General features: G+C 37.5%; 1 protein-coding gene across 3 annotated transcripts in view; it reads left to right on the forward strand.

The window, feature by feature from the left end:
- The window catches only part of Naaladl2 (N-acetylated alpha-linked acidic dipeptidase like 2), a 1236187-nt gene that overhangs the window by 232296 nt on the left and 982860 nt on the right, over positions 1-21031 (forward strand). The gene's annotated exons all lie outside the window — the stretch shown is intronic.

Consider the following 21031-nt stretch of genomic DNA (forward strand, 5'->3'; position numbering starts at 1 on the left):
ACTGACTCAAAAACAAAGAAAAAACAAAACAAAATGAAATGAAAACATAAAATGACAAAAAATGACAGACAGCACCTGCTACAGAAGACAGATCCTTATTGGAACAGTTGCAGAATAAATGTTGGCATCTCCATACATACTTGGTATGTATTACTAGTCTCAATATAAAGAAAATGAAGCTGAGAATTTAGAATCTGTTTTCATAAAAATAGCACTGTAGTGCCTGTGCTCTGCAATACAGGAGTTGAGAACAGCTTTTCTCCCTCAGTGGTCTGAAAACTTAAACTGTTTAAAAGATAGATCATCCTTAGAAGTGAATATTGCTCCTGAATACTAACTTATCTAACGTGTCTAATAACATAAAGGGGGAGAAAAGCAAAAATGGCTTACTGTAGCCTCCCCTTCTGCCTCGCTGGTGACTCCTTGATTGATTGATTGATTGATTGATTGATTTATCTAATCTTGGATTGCCCAGAGAGATTCATTATTGAGCTGAGATTGAAGGCAGTAATTAATTCAGGATAGTTGATATTGGTCTGATGCACCAGAGACTTTTGGTTCTACTGCTGAAGTGTGAAAATGATGCCCTGAGCTGCATGACAAGAGAGAGGAATGACCAACCTAATTTGGCAGGCACCTAACAGCTATTTCTTAAGGACCTTCTAGTTGTAAGAAAGGTATCTTAATTAGAAGACGGGATAGAGATCAACCATTTAATGTTTCAGTTTAATCAGCTAAGTGTGTGCTTTCAGAAATCCATGGAAAAGGAGGTCTAGGATGTATTTTCCTGAAATTCTAAGACATATTCCCCATAGCATCCCACCTAAGGAGCTGTAGTCTCAGTTTGGCAGAATGTCTTAAACAGCTCCGTTCTCTGTGTGGTATTGTATCTAAGGGGATTACTCTCCTGTCGTATTCCATACTGTAGACCCATTGAGTCCATGTACCTATCTTCATTGAGGACATAGAAATCTGGTCTCCGAGAAGGGTGCTGATGACAGTAGTACAGGTATTGGATTCTTAGGAAAACCAGCCACCTTCCATGATGCAGAAGGAAGGGATGTCGTGAGGTTTCCAGTTTTCTTCTGTGAAACAAATATTCCAGATATCCAGAGGTTAAACAGTTGAGATGACAGTCCTAGGACACTGAGTTTCAGAAGCTGAATCATATCCTTTCTAAGTCTCAAATGTATGTCACTTCCCAAAGTCTCTGGGATAGCAGCCACGGCATGAGGAAAAGCTCTTTTCATCCCAATTACTATCAGAAACACATGATGTTCATTTTTTAAAAGACTTTCTATTGTTTGGGTAATTGTTTTTACATAAGTCAGCAGATGAGAGTAGCAGGCAGGATTTAACGAGCAGTAACTGGCATTGATGGTGGCATTTGCTTGCAATAAACAGCGACATTTTCTATTGTGGTTCTTGTTGTTCTTAGAGCTAGATAAAGACAGTCATATGGACCAGGATCTTCTGGTGTCAGTGTGTAAGGTATGGTCACACACGGCTATATGAATCATTCAGAAAACCCTCAACATACACCATTTTATATGACATAATATCATCTATTAAAATCAATTCTATGTGACCCTGCCAAAACCAGGGCCTGTGTTGTTGTCCTAAGACCACTGAAGGCCATGCTGATGCCAGGGATCTGAGCCACAACCTGTGACCGTATTCGTGTCCAAGGATGATGCCGTCAAGGGGCCATGCTAATTTGAGTGGCCAGCGCTGTCTCCTGGGACAATGGTGACATCCAGACCTAAGCTGCTGCCTAGGACCATGTCTGGGTTCATGGCCTGACAGCAGCAAGGATCTGATTTGATATCCATGGCTCGTGTTACCACTGAGGGCTGCTTACAGATGGCCCCGGTCTGATCAGCCACCTGAGGCCATGTCGGTGTCTGCGGTCCATGCTGCCACCAGGGCCAGACTAATCGCATGGCCTTTGCCACCAATGTGGTCATGTTGGCATTCAGACCTGAACTGCTGCTAACTACCATAGCTCGGTTGGCAGTCCTGCTTCCTGCTACAGCTGGATTCTGTGATGATGTCCGTGGCCTGTGCTACCACAAGAGATCATAGGAACCATGCTGCCTCGAGCCATCCCTACTCTTCATTGGCCCTGCCTCTCGCTGGATAAAGCAGCCGGAGAACTGCACCACTCCTCGGCAGTTAGCTGGCCTCCATGCTCAGAAAGATGGGACCACCCTTTATCCCAGGTGTGCACTGCACCTTCTAGGCACACTAGATCTCTCAGGGAACAGGGGAGCCAGCCCTAAAGGCTTGAGAGCAACCGAACTGAACGCCGACCTCATCTGCCTTGTGGTGGTATGGGTGAGAGAAAGATGCCCTCCCTCCCCGCCGCTCCACTCGCTACCTGTGGCAGGCAAGAGAGCTGGCCCTGGATCATGAGATTGAGAGAACTAGCCGTACCCCTCACCAGCTACAGCACACAGGAGAGGGAGCTCTGCACCCTACCCAGGCAGCACACTAGAGCTGACTCTGTTGTAGGGGCCACAGGTGAGCCTGCCCTGAGGGTCTTAGAGCAGGAGAACTGACCCCACTCCTTGCTGCAGGTTGCATTGGGTGGGATGCCTGAGGCAGGGCCCGGGAACTCATCCCGGTAATGTTGACCAGGGACAGTTGTTGGGCTTGGGCTGCCCAGTGCAGCTACCATCCATGCCTAGAAACAGGGCTGTGAGCTGGCCCACCCAGCATCCATGAACTGTTGGAGCATGAGAAGGGGACGAACCTACAGATCCAAAACTGCAGGGTCTCTAAGACACAGGACAACAGGATGTCCAGGAGGAGCCCCAGTGAGAGCCCTGTATTAGTGGTGTAGCAGAAGCCAGGGGCCTTGAGCCGGACCAATGACTCATGGCAATGAACACTTGAATGAAGATGAATGGGCCAAACGGTCAACTGCATGACTCAGTGAGCCACACTGCAGCTTCCATGACAAGGTTCTTCTCCCTTTTTTTGCATTTGTTTTTGTTTTGTTTCATTTCTTTCTTTTTTTTTCTTTCAAATTTAGTTTTGTTTAGGGGAGATAGGTTGGAAGGACAAAGCATGGATTTGAGGGGTGAGGGGTTAACTGTGATTAGAATGGATGATGTGAAATCCACAAAGACTCAGTAAAAGTTAAAAAAGAAATAAAAAATAGCTGTTTCGTAATTTCATACATGAACATCATGTACTCAGATCATATCCACCACCACCACCCTGCTCCCTCTAAATTCCTCCCACTATATCCCACTCCCCATCCCAAGAAAGTGATTATATTAATGTGTTAAAAATAGACTTTAAAATGTTTCCATTTAGTACATAAGGAGGTAGCATTTCTACCATGTCTCATGCTGATGATACTGACATTAACATAACAAAGCGGCTTCTTGAACATCACCTAACGCCTCATCCTTCCATGTCAATATTTGTGTAAGAAACTTTACTTATAAATGCCCTTAAGCATTAAGTAGTTGTTTTCAATAAACTGAGTTTATTACTATTAGTGCTTTAAAAAGCAGTTTTCTTAATTTCAAACAGAGTTTGTAACTTTAACCAGGTGATACTGTCCATGACTTCTTCTGCTACTTGTTTTGTAAGTGTGTATTAACTACCTCGGTGTCGAGTGTTTGCTAAGAACTGAGATGTCTAAGTGTGTGCTAGTAACTGAGGTGACTGAGTGTGTGCTAGCAACCGAGGTATCTAAGTGTGTGCTAGCAACCGAGGTGTCTAAGTGTGTGCTAACAACCATGGTGTCTGAGCACTAGTGAGACCTGAACAAAAATATTTACCAGTTTAATAGGACTGGGCTTAACATGCTTGTCATAAATATAACTGTTGATTGATTTTCTTCTTATTTTAACCTTAAATAAACTTATGAAAGTATCAAGAAAACCCAAATTTGAGACTTTTAAGCAAATTACAGTTAGATAAGGAAGTGGTAAGCTAATATATGCTATCAGGAACTCTGACTGAGACTGACAGTAATTATATTAAAAATATCAAGAAATAACTTGCTTTATGAAACACAATGCAGTTTTCATTTTTCTTTAAAGAAAGGATTCCAGAGGATTCCTTCTTTTATACTTTTATGAAAGTAACCTTTACAATGTAATTTATTATTACTCTCTGAAGGCAACTATTGGCTATTATATTTAATGAAAGCAGAGTTCACTGTATTTACTTTTTTAAAAGAAAGATATTCATAAATCATATATGCCCTATGTGTGTTGGCAATATACAGACACATATGCCTGTTAATATGGCACATGCAATTATACATTAGATTGCAAGAGGAAAGTCAAGATATACTTATAGGTATGAGAGGATTTTTGAATCTGTGTTATTGCTTATTTAAATTTATACAGGCTTTCTTCTCTGCAAATCACAGCACATTTGCCTTGGATGCTCAACCATCAGAGTCTTGTTGATCAGCAGCCTTTAAATGGGAAAAGAAATTCTTGCAAACTGAGCGTTAGGGCTGCAGAGGAGGCAGTTGTTCTTTAATTGTGACCAGATTAGTAAAATACCGTTTTTACAATTCGTTTGAAACTCATCAGTAGGGAATACATTTCAGTGCCTCTTTGGATGTTTCAGGATAATAAACTCTTGCCTTTTGAGTGTATTTGGCTTCAAGTCTCAGATACAAGTATATTAAAAATTATAATAGTTCTTAGAGAGTATAACATGAAATGAAGTGCACAAAGTCTGTGCTCCCAGTGCTTGACTTTAACACAATTTTACATGACTAATTTCATTATTTTCAACTTGAACAAACTGTTGCTGAACTTAAATGATTATTGAATATTTAAATAGAGAATATGTCATTTTGAGCAACACTTTTCTTTTAGCTCATTGATATTATTTTTAATAATAAGACAAAATATATTCCCTCTAGTAACATTTAGACACAATGGTTGTAAATCCACTAACATTTAAGTGAGATGTGCTATACTTTAGACACAAATTATAAGAAAGTATAGCTCTTGCCATTAATAAGGAAACAGCTATGAGAAAGATTGTGTCAGATGATGTTTAGCAAATGATAAAAATACCCATTTTTTACACAAAGCCATTTGGAATGTGACATTATTTTTATCTTTAGCATTATTCCAATAAACATGCTTCCTTCTCAAATCAACACATGAAAAAGACTGCTTAGATCTTACATTAATAAATAAGCCTCCCCCTCACCCCCGGAAAATCGGGTTTATTTCTAGTGCAGTAAAAAGGTGTGAAGTAGTGAGAGGGACAAAATCAGCAAAGACCTTGAATTTTATAATTCTGAACAGAATGTAGCCAGTGAGAGAGTTCTGACTGGTGATTGACTTTTCTTCCCCAAGATGAACCCCCATTACTGAGAAAAATTTTTGGGAAGGCATTGAACAGGGCTTATCACAGCAAAATTCTCACTAAAATAAAAAGCAGTACACATGAGCTGAAAACTGTTCTGTTACAGTTCCTGTGCCTACACACATGACTCCTGAGGGTGTTCAGATAAGTAGAAGCCTGAGAAGTTCTGTGTCCTTTCTCCAACGCCCATTAGATTGCTTTCTAATGGAGGCTAAATGAGTAGTCGATCGAACACTTATGAGGAAGGCTGAGATCAGAAGACCACTGAAACGAGCTCACCAACTATCCTAAGTGGGCCTCATATTAATGATCTTCTTTATTCAACTCCCCATTCATGAGCTGAGAGATATATACTGATGTGTGACCCACTTACACAACTTTGTTATCTGGGCAGAAACATGCTTGCTCTCCCTCAGGGATTCCTTGTGATTTTCAGTCTCCTTATGTTCTCAGTGTCCAGCTCCATAAAGAATGCTGAGAAATGACCCAAGTAAACAGCCTGTGTAATTCCAGGGCTTGGCAAGAATGCAACTTCCCAGGAGACCCATGGTGCACTTTCTTCCCACCTTCCTCCTTCTCCTTTTCTTCTCCATCATCATCAATCGTAAATAGATTCTTCTTTCATACAATATATCCTGATCAAAATTTTCTCTCTCTCCACTTCTTCCAGCTGTCTTCCCACCTCTCTTCTTGCCCAGATCCACTCTTACTCCATCTGCCATCAGAAAAGAGCAAACCTTCAAGAAAGAACATCTAAAAATGGCAAAACAAAATACAACACAACGAGTCCAAAGTCCTCACACAGAAGCTGGATGAGGCAACCCAGCAGGAAGAAAAGAGTTCCAAGAGGAGGTAAAAGAGTCAAAGAGACATCTGCTTCCACTGTTAGGAATCCTATAACAACACCAAGGCTAATAGCATGGTGCAGACCCATGCAAGCCCCATACATGACACTTCAGTGTCTGTAAGCCATATATTCCCTGCTTAATTGATTCAATGGGCCCTATTCCTCCCCATGTCTTCCATCTCCTCTGATTCTTACAATCCTTCCACTTCCTCTTCTGCAAGGGATTCCCTGAGCTCTGGAGGAAGGACCCAATAAAGACTAGCTGTCTAAATCAATGTCTGACTGTTTATCTCTGCATCTGTTTTCACCTGCTGTCAGAAGACAGCTAGTAACAACTGCACAAGGCACTGGCCTATGAGTATAGCAGAATATCATTAAGAATCATTCTATTGATTTTTTTTAGACCAGTTGTATTTGGTTTTATGTTCTATGTTAAGTCTCTGGGCTATCTAGCTCTTGGTTCCTGGCCATCAGAACAGTGTCAGGCATGGGTCTAATGTTAAACCAGACATTAGTTGGCCTCTCAAAAGAGTTATGTGACACCAGAGCTCAAACTCATCTTGCAGGCAGTAGAGATTGTTGGTCAAAGGTTTTGCGGCTGGGTTGGTGTCCATATTTCTTTTTTGGTAGCCTGCAGGAGTATTCCCACATTAAAGATATGAGAGAGCATGGTAACATAGGAGTGCAGACTTCAACTCAAATGTCCCATGCCAGTGATCTGTGTGGATGTTGTCCCCAACAACGGAGACCCACTGACACTTTTTCTAGAACAAACTTCTGTCCTACTAGCATCAGCCTGGATTGTTTTGTTTTGAGACCGCCACAGAATCCCCATGACCAAAAACTCAACTGAATGCCACCCAGTTCCACCACTGGGAGCCTTGTGTGGCTGCAAGACATGACCAGCTGAGACTCCATATTCCCATTACTAGGAGTCCTCACTACGATCACCTTCATTCAATCCAAGGAGGTTCCATTGCACTTGGTTTTCATGCTGTCCCCGAATTCCAGCCACCTGTCCCCATAGTTTCTCCTTCTATGTCATCTTCATATACACCTGGTCTTTCCTACCCCTTCTCCACCTGCCTCACCTCCATTTGCAAAATGTTTTCGGTTTCTGCTTCCCAGGAAGATCCATGTGTGTCTCCCAAAATCTTCCTCTTTACCTAACCTCTCTAGGTCTGTGAATTGTAGCCTTATAGCTAGTACCCTCTTATAAGTGAATATATAACATATTTATGTTTTTGAGTCTGGGTTATATCACTCAAGCTGATTTTTTTTTAGTTCCATCCATTTGTCTGAAAATTTCATGATGTCATTTTTTTTTCTTATAACTGAGTAATACTCCATTGTGTAAATGTACCACATTTTGTTTATCAGTTATTCTGTTGAAGGACACCAAAGTTGTTGTCAGTTTCTCACTGGAAGTCAAGCTTAGGTGAACATAGTTGAGGGAGTGTCCTTGTGATGGAATGGAACATCCTGTGAGTATATAGTTGGGTCTTGAGTTAGATTCCAAGTTTTATGTGCCACCATCATATTTATTTCCATAATATCTGTGCAAGTTTTCACTCCTACCAGCAGTGGAGGGGTGTTCTCCTTGTCTTACACTGTCACCAGCACAAAGTTTTTATGCCAACGCCATGTGCCTTTATTAGTATAACTTTGTAGTAACAACTTGAAATCAGGGAAGGTGACACCTCCAGCAGTTCTTTTATTGTGAAGGATTGCTTCGGCTACTCTGGAATTTTTGTTTTCACATATGAAGTTGAGAACTGACCTTCTAAAATCTGTAAAGAATTGTCTTGCAATTTTGATAGGGATTGCATTGAATCTGTAGAACAGTTTTGGTAGAATGGCCATTTTTATTATGTTAATCTTAGTGCAACATGACCATGGCCCATCTTTCTACCTTCTGATATCTTCTTCAATTTATTTCTTCAAAGACCTGACGTTTTTTATCATTCAAATCTTTCAGTTGTTTGGTTAGAGTTACCTAGACTTATTTTATATTATTAAAGGCTATTAAAAAGGGTGCTATTTTTTTCTGATTTCTTTTTCTATTTGTCATTTGTATATAGAAAGGTTACTGATGTTTTCAACAGTCTCTATCCAGGCAATTTGTTTTTTTTTTCTTTTTTTTTTTTTATTGAGAATAAGAAAAAAAAGTTTCCGCCTCCTCCCAGCCTCCCATTTCCCTCCCCCTCCCCCCAATCTTCTCCCCCTCCCCCCTCTCTTCTCCCCCTCCCCCCACTCCTCTCACCCTCCCTCTCCTATCCAAAGAGCAGTCATGGTTCCCTGCCCTGTGGAAAGTCCAAGGTCCTCCCCCCTCCGTCCATGTCTAGGAAGGTGAATGTCCAAACTGGCTAGGCTCCCACCAAGCCAGAACATGAAGTAGGATCAAAACCAGCAGCACAGACACTAAGGACAACATTGAATAAATGGGACCTACTAAAGCTGAGAAGCTTCTGTAAAGCAAAGGACACTGTCACTAAGACAAAAAGGCAACCTACTGACTGGGAGAAGATCTTCACCAACCCCGTAACAGACAAAGGTCTGATCTCCAAAATATATAGAGAACTCAAGAAACTAGACTCTAAAATGCTAATTAACCCAATTAAAAAATCAGGCAATTTGTTGAAGGTGTGTATCAGCTACAGGAGTTCTCTGCTAGAATTTTTTGGGTTGCTTCTATGTGTTCTTATGTCATCTGTAAATATGCTATTTTTAATTGTTCCTTACCATTTTTATCTTGTTGATTTCTTTGGCTGTCTTACTGTTCTAGTTAAAATGTCAAGTACTATTTTGAAGTACTAGATATGGAAAATAGGCAACCTGATTTTAGTGGATTTGCTTTGAGTTTCTCTCTATTTAATTTGATGTTGCCTATAAACTTGATATAAATCGCCTTTATGTTTAGATATGTCCTGTGTATCCATCCCTAATTTCCCCAGGACTTTTATCATGTTGGGGTGTTAAATTTTGTGAAAAGATGTTTGACATCTAATGTGATAATTATGTTTTTATTTTTTCTGTCAGTTTCTTTATATTCTTTATATTGTGAATCACACAATTTTTTTGAAACATCCCTGAGTCTCATGGCACGAAGTCTACTTAAACATGGGTAATCTTTTTGATATGTTGGATTCAGTTTGCAAGCATTTTATTGAGTATTTTTATAACCATTTTCATAAAGAAAAGTGTTTTGATATCTTCTTTATTTGTTGAGTCTTTATGTGGTTTGGGATCAGGGTAACAGTGGCCACATAAAATGAATTTGGCAATGTTGCTTCCATTTCTATTTTTCAGAATATTTGATTGGAATTGGTTTTAGCTATTCTTTGAAACTGGTAAATTTCTGAAGTAAAACCATTTGATTCTGGGCTTTTTATTTTTTTTTCTTTTCTTTTTTGTTGAGAGATTTTTAACGACCACGTCTATATACTTGGTGTATATATGTCTATTTAAATTGTCCACCTGATTTTATTTTAACTTTGGTAAATGATATGTGTTGAAAAAAATAATCCATTTATTTCAGGTTTTCTAATCTGGTGGACTAAAGGTTTTTTAAAACATGTCCTTATGTATCTCTGGATTATCTGCTGTTTTGCCCCTTTTTCATTTCTGAGTTTATCAATTTGGATATCCTCTTCTTATCTTTCAGTTAGTTTAGATAAGGGTTTGTCTATCTTTTGATTTTCTCAAATAACCAGCTCTTTGTTTCATTGCTTCTTTGCATTGTTCTTTTTGTTTCTACTGCACTGATTTCAGACCTCACTTTGTTTTTTTCAGCAACTCCATCTGGGTGTGTTTACTTCTTTTTCTTCTAGAGCTTTCAAGTGTGCTGTTAAGATGCTAGTGAGAGATGACTTTGATTTTTTTTTTTCTTTAGGCACTTAATGCTATGTACTTTTCTCTTAGCACCACTTTTATTGTGTCTGCTGTGTATTCATTTTTACTGAATTCTAGAAATTCTTTCATTATTTCTGTCTTGACTCTGCATTCATTCAATTGAGTTGTTAGGGTTCAGTGAGTTTGTAGGCTTTCTATTGTTATTTAAATCCAACTTGAATTCATGATAATGCGACAGAGTTCAGGGAGTTATTTCAGTTTTCTTTAATCTGTTGAGACTTGCTTTGTATTCAAGTTTGTGGCCAATTTTGGAAAAAGTTCTATGAGCTGTTGAGAAGAAGGTGTATTATTTTGTGTTTGGATGAAGTATTCTGTAAAATCTTTTAGGTCCTTTTGGATTATAACAACTGTTAGCTCCATTGTTTCTCTATTTGGTTTCTGTCTGGCTGTCTCTTGGTGAGAGTGGGATATTGAAGTCTCTATCAGGGTGTGAAGGAAAATATGAGATTTAAACCGTAGTAGTGGTCCTGTTGCAAACGTGGGTGCCATTGTGTTGGGAGCATGCCATGTTGATGGATTTTTCCCTTGATATATATGTAGTATATTTCCTTGTTAGGGGAATTCTGACACTGATCTGATAACTAATTGGAAGAAGCATTTTGGTCAAAGATAAATGGTAAATTATTTTTATTAGTTTTTGTTTGAAGACTATTTTGTTAGATATTAAAATGGCTACACCAGCTTTCTTCCAAGGTCCATTTGCTTGGATGATATTTTTCCAAACCTTTGCCCTGAGGTAGCGTCTATCTTTGATACTTAAATGTGTTTCTGATATGCATCAGAAGGATGGATTCCGTTTTCACATCCATTCTTTTAATCTAGTTCTTTTTATTGGGGAAGTGAGACCAGTGATATTGAGAGATATCAATGACCAATGATTTTTAACTTCTCTTATTTTGTTATTGGTGATAGTTATGATAGGTATGATAGTTATGATGGTTTGTGTGTGTGCGTGCGCACATATGAACGCACTTCCCTTCTTTTGGTTTAGCTTGTGTGAGATTATTTATTTTTTTGTGTGTTTTCATAGGTATTGTTAACCTCCTTGGGTTGGAGTATTCCTTCTAGCACATTATATTTGGTGAATTTGTAGGTAGATATTGTTTTAATTTTACTTTATCGGGTAATACCATACTTTCTCCAATTACAATAATTAAAAATTTTTCTGGGTATAGAAGTTGGTAGCTATGGTCTCATATAGTCTGCAAGACATTTCTGTAGGTCTTTCTGGCTTTTAGAGTCTCCAATGATAAAAATGTGTATAATTTTAATAGTTCTGCATTTATACGTTACTTACTCATTTTCCCTTGCAGCTTTTAATATTCTTTATATGTTCTGTATGTTTAAAGTTTGATTATTATGCAGTGAGGTGACTTCCTTAATGGTCTAATCTCTTTGGTGGTCTGTATGCTTCTTTACCTTGACAGGCATCTCCTTTAGGTTAGAAGTTTTCTTCTATGGTTTTGTTGAAAGTATTTTCTGGGCTTTTCATTTAGGATTTTTCTTGTTCTTCTGTTGTTATTATTCTTAGGTTTGGTCTTTTCGTGGTGTCCTAGAGTTCCTGAATGTACTGTGGCAAAAATTTCTAGATTTAATTTTTTCTTTGTCCATTGTATCTATTTCTTCTACTTTATCCTCAGTACCTGAGGTCTTTCTCTTCATTCTCTTGTATTCAGTTACTGAAGCTTGTCTCTGAAGTTCTTGCTCAAATTCTTAAAATTCTCAGTTCCAGAACTCCTTCAGCTTATGTTCCTTCATTGCTTCTATTTCCACGTGAAGATCTTGGGAAGTTTTATTCACTTCCTCTAATTGTTTGTGTTTTTCTGTCTTTATTTGAGAGGTTTATTAATTTCATCTTTAATAACTGCTGCCATCTTCTTATAGTTGTTTTTAAGGTCTTTTTCTTGTGGTTCAGTTAGGTTGGAATATTCAGGGCCTACTGTGTTAGGATAACTGGGTTCTAGTGGAAACATATTGCCCTGGTAGTTATTGATTATGTTCTTACACTACATTTGGAATGATTATATGTCTAGGTGCTGATTTCTGGGTTTGTCTTTGTTCCTGTTTCTATTACCTCTATGAGTTTTCAGAGAGTTCGTTGACTGTGTGTTGCCTGTTTTACTGGCCTGTTTATCTGGTGTGTTCATGGGTAGTGCCTGCTGGTATTGGAGACTGGCATTCACTTTAGAGTCAGGGGATGGAGATCAGGAGGTGATGGCCTGTGGGATCTACAGAAGGATGGACAGGATGGATGAAGAGGTTCCAGTTGATGTTCTCTTTCAGCTCTATGGACTTCCCTGAGGACTGTGTCAGGGAACAGAAAGTGCAGGAGGCCTATGGGCAGACTACCTGGTCTTCTGATAGCTGTGGTCTCTGGTTGAAAAGAGGGTGTCCAAAGTTGGAGGCTGGAACATAGTCATGAGTTGGGTAAAGGAGGCCAAGAAGCAATAGTCACCATTTTCTTCTTATTATATCTTTCCTGTTATTTTTTAAATTTTCTCTGCTACTTTCTTCAGTTACATTCACTGGAAAGGTAGAAAGGTACAGCTCTTGTTCTTCCACCATCCCAGGAAAGCTTTTGCCCTCTACAGACTTGCTTATCTGGTTTTGCTTTAGGGCTTCTTAACATTTTATGAGACATCTAGAATAAATCAATGCCCATTGTAACATTTCATACTCTTTATTCAAAGGAAATCTAAAATTTCCAAAATTTTCTTAACTCTTCCGGATTATGATTAAAGCATGGAAATACAATTTTACTTTTTGATAAAGTTCTTTAAAAACTATAATTTAATAAATATTATTCATAGAATCCATTGGACAATGCAAGTATAAGACAAATAAATTGATTTAAAATTGTTTTTATTTCTGCCTTTAATATTTAAATATATGTGAGTAGCTTGCTTTGAAGATAAAAGACACAAAGCATGAATTTAATGATTCAAGAGAAAGGACTTTTAGCCTCATGTCATCTGTGACATTCTAGAGGTAAATTTGACTGTACTAGATAGATACTAGATAACGTTTAATATCATCAATTCATGCATGAATTTATTTTAATTTCAGTGCCTTTTTAAAATGTTTTCTCAAAAAAAATTGCAAAGAATATTTCATATAATAGCCAGAGAAAATATATTCTCTGGAAGATAAATGAAAAAGTGTGTTTGTGTGTATATGTGTGTGTGCATGCATGTGGATGAGAGAGAGAATTACTGTCTTTTAATTTGCCTGCAAGTGTCTGGGCGTGGTTAGGTGAGCCTTCTGTTTAATAGTTTATCTCCTTATAATTGCATACCCTTGGTTGAGTTAATTCATCTTGCTAAACCACCTTCTGTTTGTTGGACTACAGTCAAAAGACCGGTGTATGGGGAACAACATCTTTGGGAACTGTGAAAGAGGATCCCTGAGAAAAGACAGAGGGTTTTTTCCTCAAGTGCATTTTGTTCCCTGGATGTTCTCGTGACTCCTGTGGCAAATGTTTACATTCAATTTATTAGCCATGTTTATTCTTGTAGGATGTCAGAACCCAGCTGGAGAAGCCAATCTGGTCCATGTACCCTGAATCTGGATCTGGCCTTCTGCCTTGTTTTGTGCTTTCCCAGATAGATCTATAGTATGTGCCAAGCAATTGTGTTTAAATTGGTGTGCTCTGAGAAAGGTTGCCTAATATTTAGTATGTGTTTATTGACATTTATTTACATGTTTTTCTGAACTCAAACAACCTTCCTAGGATCATTTCTTTCTTTGTTTCATTTGTGTAAAATATGTAGAATGTAACTGATATAAAGTTGTACGTAGTATTAGACCATAGCTCAGTCCATTCTCTCATATCCTCAGACTCTTTGTCTCCAAAACTCAGATCCGCATATGCTGAAAAATGTTGACACCTTTTCTATAAAGTGTGAGCATAATAAAAATTTTATGAGAGAATTATAGTAGTATTCAGGGTTTAGTTGTAGCTATGTCAATTGCTTAATATCAGACAGATTTCTATTAAAAGAAGACATTGCTGTGGTTCACAAATCAGAAAATAGATAAGGGATGAGGAAAACTAATTAGAATGAGCTACTACTTATAATATAATAGACATTTGTAGGAATATTTGTTTGGCATGTATGCTTGTTTAAATATCTCATCACTTGGCGACATCTACGCTTGGTTTAAGTTGGGAATGGTAGAGTATTCTCCCTTAAACTAATGATAATCAAGCATAGAAATGATCCTCCCTTTGAGATGCTTTCTTTTCAAGATGATTTTCTTTCTCCATGTCTCCCTTTTCTAAGCCTGGATGTATACCTTGTGACTGTAAAACTTATCATAAAGGAGTAGATATTGCTTACGAGACTGAATAGGAAAAACTTAGTCAAATAAATGATGTGGCACTTACTTACATTTAATTGAGCATCGTGTGAAATTCACCTCCCCAAGGCTGCAGGCAAGACAGCTTGTTTTATGGATGCTATGAGCTAATGACAACTGTGTGCTTTTATGTTTTAAATTAGATCATGAGAGAGGTAATTCGGTAATTCTTAGTTAACCTTTTAAAATGCTGAACTCTTTTGAGTGTTAGAGTAAATAAATGTTGATTTACTAATAAGGTAATCTGGAGTTCATATTTACACATTTTGTCTTTAATAGCAGAACATTGCCATTTTAGTGATTGACTAATGAGAGTAGAAGATATTTGATCTTGAAACACTCTACTTTAAAATCATACTGTGCGCACATCAGTTTCTTAGAAGTATTTGCATACTAGGTTTATTGAATATAATGAAGATTCATTAATAATTATTGATTGTATTTTACTTGTCATTGTTATTGATCTCATGCATTTAAAGTACTTATAGCAGTATTTATGTGATAGTTTTGATGGAATGATAGGCATATTTATGTACCAAACTTATGTGAGAAATCATTTCTAACTTGTTAGGAGTAATAGTAGATTAGATATTGTAAATGGGAGGGATTATTTCTCTTTCTATGTTCCTTAGAGTTACACACCTTAAGTCACTTGGGGAATTTTAGTAAAAATGAAGGAACTGGGACTTGCAAGGTGGCTCAAAGAATAAATCAGTTGTTATGCAATCTCGAAGACCTGAGTTCTAACCCTGTAATCATCACAAAATGCAAGAAGAGAAATGACTGCCCCGATTGTACTCTTACCTCCAAATATGTGTTCTGGCATGCATGTTCTCCCCCAAACATATTGCACACAATGGTATTAAATTGTAAATAGAATGAAGGTTCTTGTGTCTGTCCATTAAGGGTTTATTGTAGAGAGACCTAGAATCTGACTTTTCAAAGCATACACATTTAATTGCTAAATTTAGTTTTAGTAAACATTGATGAGACCCATTCATTCTCTAGTATGCAAATCTAGTGTTGACTGGATTTTCTTCGAATGGTCCCTGCAGAAAGGCATCTAGTTTCCTGCTAACACAGCAGCTGTTTCTTCATTTCCCACTTAATTGTAAGTCTCAGGACAGCAGAATCTCTGTTGCTCACTTGACCATAAGTTTTGAGAGAAAGCAATGGAGAAGAAAATTCATGACTTGGTCCAGTATATGTTTACCCTTTTAGTTCACACCACAAAGCAAAATCATGTTCTTCATTTTTGGTAATTAACTTAACTGTTTAAATTAGAAGTTTTCCACTTTTATTTCCCCAATATTTATCTATCTCATCAATATTATTTGCATATTCATTCTCATGCATACTAAGAAATGACAGCATCCTTCCATTAAGTTTGGAAAATTCTTCTGTAAGAAGGCTGAAGCTGAAAGTCCATCTGTGAACATCTACTAAATGGTTCAAATCAAAACTAAGTATTTAAAAATATGTTTTTAATTAAAATAGAATCATGTATCTTTTTATTTTGTTGGTTTTTCGAGACACGGTCTCTGTAGCTTTGGAGTCTGTCCTGGAACTAGGTCTTGTAGACCAGGCTGACCTTGAACTCACAGAGCGCCTCCTGCCTCTGCCTCCTGGGTGCTAAGATTAAAGGCAGGCCTGAGTAAATTGGGAACATGTAGACCATAGGAGAGGGCTGAAGAGGTGGGGAGAGGAAGGGAGGGGAGCAGAGGAAAATGTATAGCTCAATAAAAACAATAAAAAAAAAGAAAAAAGAAATAGAATTCCAACACTTTCCCTCTCTTTCTTTCCTGCTCTAACCACTCCCAGCTGCTCACTCTCAAGCTTACAGTCACTTTCTCAAATATATGATAGAACAATAATATACAATCTCAACACACAGTCACACATATGTTTCTGTGTGCCCAAATATCAATTTACAACTTGAGGAGTCTGTTTTGTTCTTTGTGTCCATGCAGATTCAGGCTGACCACTCTGCATTGGCCAACCAGTAAGGCAGCTCATTCCCAAGAGAGTTAATCCTTCTATTAGTCATTACTTGTCTGTAGTTCTTTGCTTAGTGCTAGGACAACTTTTAACTCTTCAACATTAATATGTTGTTGATTTTCCCATTGTTTTGGCTTTGTTTATCTATCAGTTTCTAGGGTTGTTGTTTTACAGCAGACTTCCCTCCTGTTCTGGCTCTTCTTCTTTAATGTCCTCTGATCCCTCACTACAAGAATTATGGTATATATGTATCCTTTACTGCTGGCTTCACAAGACCTGTTGAGTCCAATCTCATCAATTTCATGTCCTGTGATGGTCCCTATTTGCTGTAAAAAGAAAAAGTAAAATAAAATTTTAAAAAGCAGTCTTCGGTGAGGGGTGGTTTTCACAATTATCAGTGAGCATAAGGATAAGATTGGAATGTAGTAAAGAACCATGCTCATCCAACAGTCTAGTCTAGTCTAGTCTAATGTCCATGCTCTTACTGACCTCAGGAAGCTGGATAAGTTTCTAGTACCAAACACAATTTCTGTCCTGTTGAGTTGGGTGTAATTCATTTAGGCAGCCTTTGGCTAGCAGTGATACTTCTTGCATCTTTACTAATATCTTGCCATGATGCTCATTCCTGTGGTTCGTGGATGCTGCGGCTAGGCAGGACTGTTAAATTGCTTCCCTCTTTTGGCAAATTGCAGAGTATTTTCTTATACCATAAGACTAGATGTCAGAATAGAAGATTTTAGGTCAGTCCCAGTTTGATTCATGCATTTTCTTTGTCAGTATTTTTTCAAACCTACTTCATTACAAAAATTTGTAAATGATTTTAACTCAATTAAGTTTTTTTTTAAATTTCACATATGAGCAATGTAGTCACATAATTTTTGGTATTTCATCCTTTTCCTCTCTTCAATCCCTCCATGTCCCCCTCTCCCATACATATATTATAATTGCATAATGTATAATGTTTTATATATAATGTACAATATATAATACAAATGACATATTGCAATGTATGCATTAAACCCAGAATATAGTATACATAAATGCTAATATATAATTACAGTTCTGAATATTGTATATATACTATATATTACAATCAACAACTGCTGAGAGAACATGAATTAGTTCATCCCAAATATGAACTTTCATTAGTACAAATATATACATAGAATAAAACTGATTGGAATACCAGTTTGTAGCTATACTATACACACACACATACACATATACATATATATGTACACTGTATATAAATGTAAATACATAGAGGGGGGCAGAAGCTACACTTACTTATGGCTATAGGAATAATTATTTAGAATATATTTCAGCATCATGATATTTGAATAAGTTTGCAATAGTAGGTTGTATCCTAATTTCATGACCTCAATGACTAGAGGAAATTGACTGGTTTCTTGTAGCAGGCATGATTAAATGGGCCTTATGTCATTAGACAACTATTGGATACTACCAAGATATAATTGTCACGATTGTACTTTTAGGGATATTTTGCCATGCTGGTCATTTTTGTGGTTGGTTGGTGTTATTGAACACTGTCCTCCCGTGGCAGCTTGCATGTCACCTTCTGATACATTGGAAGCTAATTTTCAGGGAGCGGGATACAACACTATTAACATGGGAAGAAAAATGACAACTGCTGCTAAAATGATGGAAGCAGAAGGCATCTTGAGTGATGCAACGCAAGCCCAGTAGTGTATGGGGCTCCCATCCTCGGGTGTAAGTTTATAACCTGCAGCAATCACAGAAATCAGGAAATTAAAAGGAGTCAAGGTACATGTGATGGTAGGTGTGTACTCTAAAGATGGGGGTATCAGGATATAGAAGTTGTGGAGGGAGAAATGGGCAAACTTGGGGGCTTTAATTGGGGAGATTGGAGGAAGGACAGTGCAGAAAGAGAGGGAAAGAGAAGGGATAAATAACATGGAAAAAGCCATAGGGATCATATTGTTTTATATGTATCTAAAATTAAATATAATACAGAAGTGTACATATATATAAATACATGTATATATTTTATATAGATATATTTCATGACACACATATATTTATACTTATGGTTAACACTTGGTGTGATAACTCTCCCTAAAAGAGACATAGATTATCTAACAAAAACCTCAGTACTAAGAATGGAAAATCTTTCTGGGTGAAAGTAGGAGAGTCCAAGAGACTCTCCAAACAATATAGGTTATTGCTATTACACTTGGTTGCGTCTCTGATGATGCAGTAATTCCATATTGCTGAGGACACCACACACTTGAGATGCAGGACTAGAAGGAATCAAAGTGAATCTAAAACCTGTTTCTTTATAGGTTTAATTATTTTTATCAGATTATTCCTGGGATGTATTTGGGAGCAAAGTTTTCAACATTTGTAGTTGCCAGGAACATTTCATTACTGCTATGAGTAAAACCCTTTGTCAGTTGCTAGTTGACTCAGACTATAAGTTACTGGTGTAATATTGTTATGGCCCATGGCTGTCTCCCAAACGGCACAGGAAGGATGAACTGTTACAACCAAAAGTCTGGGACTGGGTACATGACTCAGTAATAGAGAACTTGCCCAGAATATAGAGTGTCACTGGTTTATAGATTTGAGTAGAGAAGTTTAACTACAAGAGCAGTTTAAAGTAAGTGTTCATGGATTATCTACTTTCTCCGCAAACCTTACCCTTCCTGCTCACTGAAATGCCTTCTCCCTATTTTCTCTTTAAAAGACTATGGTCCTCTTTCTCCTTACAACCATCAACACTCATGCCAAATCACTGGCAGCCCGCATAATTGCTGAATCAATGGAAGGTCTCATGGTGTCAGTGTTGTGACAACTAGCACAAAGATACAAGTGCAACCTCAATATTCGGAAGAAATACCTTCTTATATTTTCAATATGGTGGAAACGTTAATAATACTGTTATCAAAAATGTCAAACTACCAAGTTGACCAATATGTTGTCACATTGCTCTTGCTCCCATAACCCTCCCTGCTTTGGGAACCCTGAGGTTGAGCAGATTGAGGAAGATTAGACGGTTCTGACTGATAGTAAATCAAGACCCAAAACAGACCTAGCTTTAACTTTTGGTTTTAACTTTTAGTATGAACTCTTTTGTACTAATCTTGTACTTTTGTACTAGTTTTGTAATATTTGTACTGATATTTAAGATAACTGAATTAAATATTTTTGGGTTGATTGCTGAATTTTTAATGTATCTTTACACACTGTTAAACCTTTTTACGGAGGGCAAACATGACACTCATATTTACCTTAATCCAAGCCCTACATAGTTCTGTCATTCAGTGAGAATTGGCTGCTATTTTGTTAGTGTTGTTGTTTGTGTCTTAACTATGTCCTCCTGGTGACATTGCTGGCTTGTGAGTATATTTTGTTCATCAAGCTCAATTCTCAGGATTGATCTGAGGTTTTCCTGCCCTTCACACTTTGGTGCTCAGTGAATAGCACGCAGCATGACGTATCCACTGTTGCTTACACACTTCTTGGTTGCATTCATTCTTTTACACTGCTATTGTTTATATCACACTTTCATCGTGGGTAGTAAGACTGTTACAAAAGCAGCTAGATAAACCTACTCTTCTCTAGCCTCTGCAGTCCACAGTATAAGGAAGTGGTACCTTTTCATCGTGAACATCTGATTAATTTGTTTATTAAGCACATATTTTCCTTATTTTTAAATCAGTCACTGTTTCAAACTCAAGACATACATTAGGAAATGAAAGAGAAAAACCATAAAATCTATGATTAGCTAGACCTTATATTCAAATTATCTGATTGAAATTAGCCATTAACTCTGCTATGCACTTATCAGTGAAGTATAGGAGGTTTTGTGTGTTATTCTAGGACGCACAAGTAAGTATTATCACTCCGGTTTGTACACAGTTAGTCTTTTTCTAGTGTACTTCAGACTTTTTAGGTTACCTGCCTTTTAATCCCCAGCATAGCCTGATTGATATAGTTTTCCCACGTTATATATGAGAAAAGAAGCCTAATTGGCACTGCATGAAATTACAGACCTCGTGGCAAGTTGGGACCAATACACAGATTTTTATTTAAAATCTGCTTCTATAATCTATTTGAGAAATGTCACTAGGAAACGTAGTCACAGATACGAGTTTCATTGCATGGATATTATCATAATAAATATGATCACATAGGGATAAGTGAGGGATAAATGAGAAAAGAGAGTAATCAGAATTCATTTATACATTATGAAATTGTAAGAGAAAACTATTAAGCAAGAAAGCAAAAGAATGGAAGCCAGAAATATACAGTGTGCTTGTGTTTTAGTAGGAACCCCTTGGGTTGCCGTAATGGGATCAGCAAGCTGAATCTAAAAGACCTACTGAATCTAATCGTTTTATTAGCGTTTAACATATTTTTTGTTAATTTTGCAAACACACATGCATAACATCTCATTATATAATATTTCATTGAATTTGTTATTTTGAGTTGGTTTTTTAAGTGTAGATTTTAGAACTTGTATTTTTTGGTCCAACATCTTCTTCATCTTTTGAAAAAGAGTATGTGATTTAT

This window comes from Alexandromys fortis, unplaced genomic scaffold (genome assembly GCF_014885135.2).
Source record: "Alexandromys fortis isolate MF-2015 unplaced genomic scaffold, M_Fortis_MF-2015_v1.1 scaffold_41, whole genome shotgun sequence".
NCBI lineage: Eukaryota > Metazoa > Chordata > Mammalia > Rodentia > Cricetidae > Alexandromys > Alexandromys fortis.